This window comes from Rana temporaria, chromosome 6, assembly GCF_905171775.1.
Source record: "Rana temporaria chromosome 6, aRanTem1.1, whole genome shotgun sequence".
Classification (NCBI taxonomy): Eukaryota; Metazoa; Chordata; class Amphibia; order Anura; family Ranidae; genus Rana; species Rana temporaria.
Window position 1 is genome coordinate 147,333,266 of NC_053494.1, and position 12,410 is coordinate 147,345,675.

Genomic DNA, 12,410 nt, shown 5'->3' on the forward strand with positions numbered 1-12,410 from the left:
AATGATGTCCTTGCGACGTCATTTAGCGCAATGCACGTTGGGAAATTTTTGGGACGGCGCATGCGCAGTACGATCGGCGCGGGAGCACGCCTAATATAAATGATCCACGCTTCCTACCTGGATCATTTGAATTAGGCGGGCTTGCGCCAGAGAATTTACGATACGCCGCCGCAACTTTACAGGCAAGTGCTTTGTGAATCAAGCACTTGCCCGTAAAACTTGCGGCCGCGTAACGTAAACAAGATACGTTACGGCCGCATAGTTTTACGCCGATCTACGAGAATCTGGCCCTAAAACTCTCCAATGATCATTGGCTGCAGCCACTGATCTGTGTATTCTGACAATGGTGAATGCCACTATAAGAACACAAACATGTTCCCATCCATCTTCTTGGTGTAGATGGAGGAGCCCGTTAATTTTAAAAAAAATGTTGCATTCAGCCTGCTAAAACATAAAAATAAAAGCTTGAAAAAAGCAAAAAAAAAGAACAAAAGGCAGTCACTACATCTAATGATTGTTAAGCGACATTATATTTCATGTTTGTTTGTTGAACGAAAAATAACTGGCTGTTCAGGTCAAAGCTGCTGTACTAACAATCCAATGTTAGTACACCGATCTCCTCTGCTGTGCTATTGTGTTCTGAGAGGGGGCGGCCCCCCGCCAGAACACTCCGGTCAGAGCTCTTAGCCATTGGCTGAGAGCGCTGATAGGGAGCCGATCGACAGAAGCCAGCCGAATGGAACAGCTGCCATACACATGAGCGAATGTCGGCTGGTGTGTACTAGGCTTTAGAGCTATCCTATGAGTGAGTATTTGAAATTAGGAATGTAGGATACATACAATCAAATAGGTGTGTTTAGTTCTGCTTTCAGTTACAGTTTCAGTTCAGTTTCTATAGGTAAAACATTTTTTTTTAAAAAGAAAGCTCACATATCGTAACATGTATTCAAAGTTTAAATGAAGACATACATATACAGTATGTGCAAAAAATACATTGATTAACCTCAAATGTATGTGACCCTTGTATTTTTATTTTATACTCAACATAGATTTAAAGATTCACGTATAAAACTGTCTTATGTTTACCAGTTTTTGAAACGTTATTTTATAGTATTTGTTATAGACAAAACTTTGAAACCGATGTCATTATGCTCAGAAAACTGTGATTTTCATGGATCTGGCAAAGTTATGCCCCGTACACACGATCGGGCTTTAGCCCGACCAAACTCACATCGGAATTCCATCGGAGGAAAAGAGATTGGCCCGGATTCACGTAGCACTTACGCCGACGTATCTCGAGATACGCAGCGTAAGTGTAAATGTGCGCCGTCGTATCTGTGCGCCGTGCCCACAGAACTAGATACGCCTGAAAATAGGCTTCCTACGACCGACGTAAGTTTCCTACGCCGTCGTATCGTGGGCAAGGCTTACGTCCGGAGTATAGTTATTCCCCATCTATGAGGCGCAACTCACGCAAAGGTATGGACCAGAGAACAGGCGTCGTATTTTACGTCGTTTACATAGTAGTACGTGAATAGGGATGGGCGTAGGTTACGTTCACATCGTAGGCAGTGATTCGACGTATCTTAGGCGTTCGTTCCGACGTGATTCTGAGCATGCGCACTGGGATACGTCCATGAGTCGGCGCATGCGCCATTCGTTATTCGTATCTTGATGGTGCTCAGCCCATAATTTACATGAAGTCACGCCTCATTAGCATGGCTCACGCCCACTGCCACTTACGACGAGTTACGCCGAGGGAACCCAGCGTACATTTGGGAGCAAGTGCTTTGTGAATACTGTGCTCGGCGCTCTGCGCTACGTCGGCGTAGCGTAGATTCGATACGCTACGCCGGCATAACTATGCCCCGCGATATGTGAATCCGGGCCAATATGTTCTCTATGTAAACTCAGATGAAATTCATCGGAATTTCCGATGGAATTACTCCGATGGGGCATACACACGGTCAGAATTTCTGACTTTTTCCATCGGAAATTACGATCGTTTGTGAGGGGCATACCAGGTAGCAGAAGGGGTTGATTTACTAAAGGCATATAAACTGTTCACTTTTGCAGGGGAATTATCCCTAAAACATCATCCAATCATGTGCAAGAAAAGAATGCTGTTTTTTTTTTCCATGCACATGATTGGGAATTCTTTGAAAAGTGAATTTTCACTACATTCACTAAGGTCTGGGGAAGTACCCTTGCACTGGGTAACTTCCCTATTTGTACAGTCTATTTGTTTTTTTGTAAATCCTCAATGTCTGCCACAGAGGATTTGGCTGGTGGCATTGACCTGAAGTGTCCTCAGACACTCTATTCATGTGCGAACAAGAGGATCTGGACAGCCGTATTCCAATATGATCACTTTTATTGAATAAAAAGACAGTCCATACAGAAAATGGAGGTAAGGAAATCAGATAAACTAACGCGTTTCACATCCTTACTGATCTGTGGTTCCAACCGTCCGTTAATTTATGGACAGTCCAGTGATTTCAACCCATTTTCGGGGTGTCCGTGAACGTTCGTTACGGACAGCCGGTGCCAGTAAGAATGACGGCTGCGGGCCGGCCATGCAACTGCGATTGGCCAGCTTACATGTCAATCACACAGAACTGCTGCCAGCCTGCCAGTGTACATTATCCAGGCCACGGTCCTTACTCAGCCAATCAGCGAAAGTCCAGCCGCCCCGTCTGTCCCGCCCACCTTACTGTTTCAGACAAACCACACAGGTCAGGTACTATCTACTTTGCTAGTGAACAAAAAATTCAAAGCAAGAGTTACCTACTATTATCAGGGATATCATATTATAGGCACGATGCAAAAAATGTAAAAAATACAAAAATCTAAAGAAAATAGAAAAAATACTCTATTCATGTGTCTGTGAGAACAACTGCCTATTGTATTGGGAGTTTAGGTTGTATGATCAGCACATTCATATGTAGGGTTAAAGCGGATGTGCCACGGGAAAATAATATTAAAAGCCAGCAGCTACAAATACTGCAGCTGCTGACTTTTAATATTAGGACACTTACCTGTCCTGAAGTCCAGCGCCGATCGCAGCAGAGGACGAGCGATCGCTCGTCTCTCTGCTGCTCCCCCCGCCATCCACGCTGAGGGAACCAGGAAGTGAAGCGCTGCGGCTTCACTGCCCGGTTCCCTACGGCGCATTCGCGAGTCGCGCCGCCGATTGGCTCCCACTGTGTGCTGGGAGCCGAGTGTGACGGGATGTGACGGAATGCCCGTCTTTTGCCCGTGAATGCCGGGCCGGAAGTGGGTGCAAATACCTGTCTTTAGACAGGTATCTGCACCCCCCTCCCCCCTGAAAGGTGTCAAATGTGACACCGGAGGGGGGGAGGGTTCCAAAATCCAAAACAAAATTGACGTCCTTTTTTTTCCACAAAAAGCAATATTTTTTATTTTTGTTATAATAAATATCCCCCAAAAAATATATAAAAAAACTACCCGTCATTTCTTTCTCAGTTTAGGCCAATGTGTAGTCTTCTATATATTTTTGGTAAAACAAAAATCACAATAAGCGCATATTGATTAGTTTGCGCAAAAGTTATAGCTTCAACAAAATAGGGGATAGTGTTATGGCATTTTTATTATTCATTTTTTTTATTAGTAATGGCAGCGATCTGCGATTTTTATCGTGACTGCGACATTATGGTGGACACATCGGACACTTTTGACACTATTTTGGGACCATTGTCATTTATACAGCTATCAGTGCTATAAAATTGCACTGATTACTGTGTAAATGACACTGGCAGGGAAGGGGTTAAACACTAGGGGGCGGTGAAGGGGTTAAGTGTGTCCTAGGGTGTGATTCTAACTGTGGGGGGGCTGGGCTACAATTGACACGACAGTAATCACTGCTTCCGATGACACGGAGCAGTAAATCACTGTCCTGTCACTAGGCAGAACAGGGAAACGCCTTATTTACATAGGCATCTCCCTGTTCTGCAGATCCGTGACATGATCGCAGGACACCGACGGACATCGGGATGCTTTTCGCAGCTGTGCCATTCTACCGCCGTATATCGTCTTTAGACAGTCGGCAAGTGGTTAAATACAAGTGAAAAGTATCTACAAATTATTGCTCCTGCCTGGAACACATCTGTACATTTCATAGGCATTTCCTGTGCCACCTTGATGTGCAGGCAGCCCCAGAACTACACTTCCCATGAGTACTAGAGTTAAGCCTCGTACACACGACCGAGGAACTCGATTGGCGAAACACATCGTTTTCCTCGTCGAGTTCCTCCGGCAGGTACCCACGTGGTGGGTGCCTACCCACGTGCACCCACCACGTGGGTACCTACCGAAGCATGATGGGACGGTAATGCCTATATAAATGGGATGCAAGGCGCGCTTCCATTATTACAGTGACAAGAGGCGACGAGGCAACATCGGAAGAGGGGAGAAGAAGAACCTGACGTCACAGAAGACCGCGCCGGCTGCCTGCTAGAAATTGAGCTAACACACAAAGATAGCAGGCAGCCAGCGCTGAAGAAGAAGGCACCGGACATCTGCAGAAGAACCGGGGTTCGCCGAGTCAACAGCGGAAGAGGGGAGAAGATGGAAGAAGACCCCCGGAGAGCGGAGAAGCCCCCCCCGGAGAGCGGAAGAAGAAACCCCCCCCGGAGAGTGGAAGAAGACCCCCGGAGAGTGGAAGAAGACCCCCGGAGAGTGGAAGAAGAAGCCCCCCCTGGTAATAGAGCTAATAAAGAAGACAGGGGGGGCCTCCGGAGCAGAATAATAAATTATTTTAAAAACCCTTGTGTTGTGTGTTTACTAACTTTTACTTTTTGCCTCCAGGTGAATGGATAGGGGTACGATGTACCCCATATCCATTCACTTAGGGTGGGGGGCCGGTATCTGGGGGCCCCCTTATTAAAGGGGACTCCCAGATTCCGATAAGCCCCCTCCCGCAGACCCCGACAACCAACGGCAAGGGTTGTCGGGAAGAGGTCCTGTCCTCATCAACATGGGGACAGGGTGCTCTGGGGTGGGGGGGCCCGCAGTGCGCTCCCCTGCCCCAGAGCACCCAACCCCCCCATGTTGAGGGCATGCGGCCTGGCACGGCTCAGGAGGGGGGGGGCGCTCGCTCGTCCCCACTCCCTTCCTGACCGGCCGGGTAGCGTGCTTTGGATACGGGTCTGGTATGGATTGTAGGGGGACCCCCTACGTCGATTTTTCGGCGTGGGGGGGTCTCCTTACAACCCATACCAGACCTAAGGGCCTGGTATGCTCCTGGGGGGGAACCCATGCCGGTTTTTTCTTTGAAAATTGGCATGGAGTTCTCCCTCTCAGGAATGCATGCTGAGCGACGCTGTCATTTTTTTTATAATTATTTGTTTTCCCGGCGCGTCTTTTTTTTTTCACCCGTCGCAACTTTAGTGTCCCGTCGAAATTCTCAAAGCCGCCCGGCGTTAATTACGTTTGCGCGCTGCACGTCGGGAAAATGACGTCACACGCATGCGCAGTACGGCCGGCGCGGGAGCGCGCCTCATTTAAATTTTAAACGCCCCCAGGAGAGGAGGACCGCCTTACGACGGCGGCACTTAAGTTACACGGCCTGAAATTTCTAGGTAAGTGCTTTGAAGATCGGGCACTTAGGTAGAGATTTTAAGTCAGTGTAACTTAACTGCTGAAATTTAAGTTAGGCTACGTTTTTGGGAATTTGGCCCTATATTTCTGGCAGGGTCTCTAGGCATCTTTTGATGCTAATAGGGACAATGTGAACGGGCAAATGCTTCTATGTATAGTTTTTATTTTTGACCACACATAAACTTTAACCACTTAAGACCCGGACCTTTAGGCAGCTAAACGACCCGGGCAGTTTTTGTGATTCGGCACTGCGTCGCTTTACCTGACAATTGCGCAGTCGTGCGACGTGGCTCCCAAACAAAATTGGTGTCCTTTTTTTCCTACAAATATAGCTTTCTTTTGGTGGTATTTGATCACCTCTGCGGTTTTTATTTTTTGCGCTATAAACAAAAATAGAGCGACAATTTTGAAAAAAATTCAATATTTTTTACTTTTTTCTATAATAAATATCCCCCAAAAATATATAAAACATATTTTTTTTCCTCAGTTTAGGCCGATACGTATTCCTCTACCTATTTTTGGTAAATAAAATCGCAATAAGCGTTTACCGATTGGTTTGCGCAAAATTTATAGCGTTTACAAAAAAGGGGATAGTTTTATTGCATTTTTATTCATTTTTTTTTTTTTTACTACTAATGGATCAGCAATTTTATTCGTGACTGCGACATTATGGCGGACACTTCGGACAATTTTGACACATTTTTGGGACCATTGTCATTTTCACAGCAAAAAATGCATTAAAAATGCATTGTTTACTGTGAAAATGACAATTGCAGTTTGGGAGTTAACAACAAGGGGGCGCTGAAGGGGTTATGTGTGACCTTATTTGTGTTTCTAATTGTAGGGGGGTGTGGCTGTAGGTGTGACGTCATCGATTGTGTTTCCTAAAAGGGAACACACGATCGATGACAGCGCCACAGTGAAGACCGGGAAAGCTGTGTTTACAAACAGCTCTCCCCGTTCTTCAGCTCCTGGGACCGATCGCGGGACTCCATCGGCGATCGGGTCCGCAAGTCCCGCAGCCACGTTCACAGAGCTTCGGACCGGGTCGCGCGCCCGCGACCCCACGGCTGGGCTTAAAGAGCCACGTACATGTACGTGGATGTGCCCAGCCGTGCCATTCTGTCGACGTATATCGGCGTGAAGGGGTCCTTAAGTGGTTAAGTGACAGTCCTTCAGACCTGTAATTACAGCTTATTTTACTTATCCTGCCTTTATAACCTGGATCCACAGACAATATATACACTTAGCCACATGTAGGAAAAATTTCCCATGATGCAGTTTGCCAACATCAGAGAAATTGGTTCTCTTCTAGCCACGACGCGGGGCCTGATGACACCGATAGAAGCTTCCTTCTTTTTAATGACTTCCTCAACAAGTCAGTGTATCCTGCCTTGTGAAATCACATCATTAATGTCTCTCTTCCTCCCCCCTCCTTCCCCCTGTGTGACCACCCAACAGCAGGAGCACCTGCACATGTTGGCATGAAACTGAAGCAATTAACTGCATTAAGTAGATTTAATTAACCATAAAGTGAAAACATCACTCCTTTGTTTCCTGAGAGAAATGAGCAAGAGATTCTATTCATTCTATTTGATTCTATTCATTGCACAATCTAATCTGTCACTTATTGGGCCTGAACTGTAACTTCTTGTCTCATGGGGACCTCCTGATTTTTTTGCCACAATGCGTAGCAGAGTAATTTACATACTGTACAAATGACAAAGTGATCCAATTAAAGTCATTTGCATGAAAAATAAGTTGTTGACGCACACAGACAGTGTGGACCAAACCAGTGTTTAGAAAAATTCCGGCTACTAATTTACAGATAGCAACAGCTGTTTTAACCCCAATTTGAGTGCCCAGGTGTGCAGTAGACACATACAATTATAGTCTTGGTTTTGTCACAACTCATGTACATGCTATACACAAAAAATAGCATAAAATATAACACATTCTGGAATTACAAAATAAAGTGATTTGTCATTCTTGCCTTGCTCATGTTTGTCATGTAATGATTGTTAAATCATGCTCTATTTGTGTTGTTTGTTACTTTTCTATATGCGTTTAAATATTATAAGAAGGAGCAAAGATTGGCCTTTAGCATTAGCAAATGTTTTACATTCAAAACTGAAGATAGGGCTGGATTTAACAATCTAGGTGGATTTAACATGGCTGAGTATAACATATTTAGTGAGGCAAGTTCCCATTCCAGGACCACCACTGTCTCTTTAAATGTGCAGCTGATTCCCAGAGGAATAGAAGATACAGTATAAGGAATTACGTCTACACCCATACAAGAAAATGATTCAACTATCAATGCTTTGGGAAATCAATTCTATGTCACTCTCCTTCCAATTTTGTCATCCAATCTACCCAACATTTAAGTTAACTGGTCAGTTATATCATTCATATGCATAGGTGTGCCCAGCCTATTGCATTAGAGTGTGCGCTCCTTAGCTCAAACACATATGCGGTGTCAGTAGAGCAGTGGACGGTGTCATACGGTCAGAGATTGGTGTCAGTAGGGCAGTGGGCAGTGTCAGTAGTTTTTATTTTGATTACCGTACTTATCGGGGTATACCGCGCGTCGGCGTATAACGCGCACCCCAAGCTTAGAAAGATAAAAAAAGAAAAAAAGAAAACTTACATTTTTGCCCTGCGTCCATTGGCGGCCTTGTCTGGCGTCCGTCTGCGGCCTTGCGCGGGGTCCGTCCAGCATTGTGGGTGTCCGTCTGCGGCTTCCTTGCTCGGGGTCCGTCTGCGGCTTTGGAGGTGTCCGTCTGCGGCCTCCATCCAGGTGTCCGTCTCCGTCCAGCGTATCCGTCTGCGGCTTTGGAGGTGTCCATCTGCGGCCTCCATCCAGGTGTCCGTCTTCGTCCAGCGTGTCCGGTGTTCGTTTTTGGATTTGGCGCGAGCCGAGAGGAGCCGGATTTCCTGTGTGTTCGGCTCCTCTCGGCTTCTCTCGGCTCCTCGCGCGTGGCTGTGGGCGGAGCCGAGCGTGGCCTAGCAGAGTGCGGAGTACACTCGGCTCGGCTCGGCTCTAGACTGCGGCGGGCAGAGCCGAGCGTGGCCGAGCCTAGCCGAGTGCGCAGTACACTCGACTCGGCTCTAGGCTAGCGGCTCAGAGACAGCGGGGATCGGCGTATATCACGCACCCACGATTTTCCCCTGATTTTAAGGGGAAAAGAATTGCGCGGTATACGCCCATAAATACGGTATTTACATTTTAATTATTAAATTGTTTATTTTTTTAGAAGCTTTGGTGAAATATCAGGGGTCTAAACAGGGGAATCTGCACCACACCTGGCACACCCTGTGCGCACGCCTATGTGCATATGATTAGCATTGGACTACTCAAAATTGTTTTAATATGGGGAGACAATTTACATTATCTCTTTACATGATATATGCAGTCCTTTTAGTTTATTTTTTGTGGATATAGATGTGAATGTTACACGTTTTAATCTATTTTTGTAATTATTGCATTTTAGAAAAAATGTTGTTTCATACTGTATATATACACACACACACATATATATATATATATATATATATATATATATATATATATATATATATATATATATATATATATATATATATATATATATATATATATATATTTATATATATATATCCACAGTCCTGATCAAAAGTTTAAGACCACTTGAAAAATGGCAAAAAATCATATTTTACATTGTTGGATCTTAACAAGGTTCCAAGTAGAGCTTCAACATGCAACAAGAAGAAATGAGAGTGAGAGTGAGTGAGTGAGTGAGTGAGTGAGTAACTTGTATAGCGCAGCAAATGCGAACTTAATCGCCTCAAGGCGCTTGGCATCCAGAGTTGTACAGATCTTTCAGAAGAGGTGGGTCTTTAACTTTTTCCTGAATGCCCGAGACAAAACTTTTTTTGAGCATTCAATTAATTGAAGATAACGAATAAACTGAAACAGGCTGTTTTTAAGCTGATCAAAAGTTTAGTACCACACCTCCAAGAAATCCAACTTCCAAACATGAACTCAGTAATGAGTAGCTCCACCGTTATTGTTGATCACTTCAAAAATTTGTTTCGGCAAGCTTGATGCAAGCGTTTCCATGAGGTGAGTGGAAACATTTCTCCAAGTGGTGAAGACAGCCGCACAAAGGCCATCTACTGTCTGGAACTGTTGTCCATTTTCGTAAACTTCCCTTGCCATCCATCCCCAAAGGTTCTCAATTGGATGTAGATCAGGGAAACACGCAGGATGGGCCAAAAGAGTGATGTTATTCTCCTAAAAAAGAAGTCCCTTGTCCTTCGGGCATTATGTACTGTAGCGTTGTCCTGTTGAAAAACCCAGTTGTTACCACACAGACGAGGGCCCTCAGTCATGAGGAATGCTCTCTGCAACATCTGGACATAGCCAGCGGCCGTTTGACACCCCTGCACTTCCTGAAGCTCCATTGTTCCACTGAAGTAAAAAGCACCCCAGACCATTATGGCGCCCCCTCCACTGTGGCGCGTAGAAAAAATCTCAGGTGGGATCTGCTTGTCATGCCAGTAACGTTGGAAACCATCAGGACCATCAAGGTTACATTTTTTCTCATCAGAGAATAAAACTTTCTTCCACCTTTGAATGTCCCATGTTTGGTGCTCTCTTGCAAAGTCCAAACGAGCAGTTCTGTGGCGTTCAAGGAGACAAGGTTTTTGAAGACGTTTTTTGTTTTTGAAGCCCTTCAGTCTCCGATGCCGTCTGATGGTTATGGGGCTGCAGTCAGCACCAGTAAGGGCCTTAATTTGGGTCGAGGATCGTCCAGTGTCTAGATGAGAGACCCTGCTTATGAAGTTCAGCAACCTGACCATGTTCAAAAAGGGAGAGTTTTATTGCCTTTGCTATCACAACGTGTGACTACCTGACAGAGAATGACAATGAATCCACATCTTTGCACAGATTTGGCCTTTTAAAGGCATGTGGTCCTAAACTTTTGATCAGCTGAAAAACAGCCTGTTTCAGTTAATTCGTTATTTTCAATTAATTGAATGCTCAAAAAATGTTTTGTCTCACTCTCATTTATTCTTGTTGCATTTTGAAGCTCTACTTGGAACCTTGTTAAGATCCAACAATGTAAAATATGATATTTTGCCATTTTTCAAGTGGTCTTAAACTTTTAATCAGGACTGTATATATACAGTATATCGTTTTCTTTCTACATATACAGGGCATGTTTCAAAAACCAGGACTGCGTTACATTGAAAAGTTCATGTGTTTGATTTGTTCTACTAAAGGAGAAAATTATCCATCTGTAAGGCAGGTTCTCAGTAAACTGAGGCTCCATGGTAGACTGAAGATTTACTAAGCTTTCAGCAGGCCAAGTGTCATCTTTACTGGAAGAAAGAATCCTAATGTTCCAAGCATTCGGGAAGACTTTTTGCTATTTCAAGGTTAGCTAAAGAATAAAGAAAAGGCCAGATACATATACAAGTAGATAGAACAGTCTTTACAAATGGTAGTCAACATGCCTGATTTGAACTCTTTTCCTTTGTGACTTGTCCCTACATCTGTGTGTACTATGAATATTCTTTCCTTCATTTAGGTTGGGGAAAAAAAAATGCTATGTATATTTAATGTGATGTTTTCATTAATCAGTAAATAATTGGACCACATCCGTCTTTCAAAGGAAATACAATGTAAACAAAATCATTTACACTGTATATATACATATTATAAAAGCTCTTTTTTGTGTCTATGCAGAAAGCGCAAACATAACATGAATTATTTTTGCAGAAACTGTAAATACATTAACCACATATACCACATCTGTATTACACAGCAATTATAAATGTAAAAACATCTAAATAACATTAGAATATTATTTTCCTTTACAGCATGTCTCCTGTTCCTAATTCAAGTAAAACCTTGGTTTAAGAGTAACTTGGTTTGAGAGCGTTTTGCATAACAAGCAAAATGTTTTAATACATTTTGCCTTTATATACAAGCAATGTCTTGATATAAGAGTAGCATCATGTCACAACTGAGTATAAAAAAGAAGAGAGGAGCCTCTAAGTGTAGCAATATTGTTACATTTAATGAAGGTACAACATTTAGCAACTTATTGCTACACTTCTCGTGTCCCTCTTCGGTGCTTCTAGCCCCTCCCTCCTGTTGAGTGCCCCCAGAGCAAGCAGCTTACTATGGGGGCATCCAAGCCGCAGCTCCGTGTATCCAGACACAGAGCCACGGTTTGGCCCAGCCCTGCCCCCTCTCTCCTCATTGGCTAACTGACTTTAATTGATAGCAGCAGGAGCCAATGGCTCCGCTGCAGTGTTTCAGCCAATCAGGAGGGAGAGTCCAGGATGGCCGAAACACTCGTGGACATCGCTTAAACGAGAGGAGGCTCAAATAAGTATTAGGGGGCTGCTGCACAAAGAAGGATTTTGTTTTATTGTATTATTGCATTAAGATAAAAAAAAACTTCTGCCTTTACAACCACTTTAATTTTTTATTTTTTATTTTTTTATATCAGAACTGATACTAATACACATCGGAGCATGAATGACTCACTATACGGCTTCATGTACACTGGCATACATTTACCACGTCCAGGGCAAAGAGAAAAATGTGGCGAAATCACACGGTTTAGGAGATATTTACTATATACGCTTGCGCCGAGAAGAAACGGCCTCCATGCCATTTCTTCACTAGCAAATGCTGTGGCTGATTGCTTCCGCGGCCCCAGAAGGAAGAGGGGCGAAGATGGATGTGGCCACCAGCGGGAACAACACGGATTTCGTTTGCAGGTAAGTGCCAC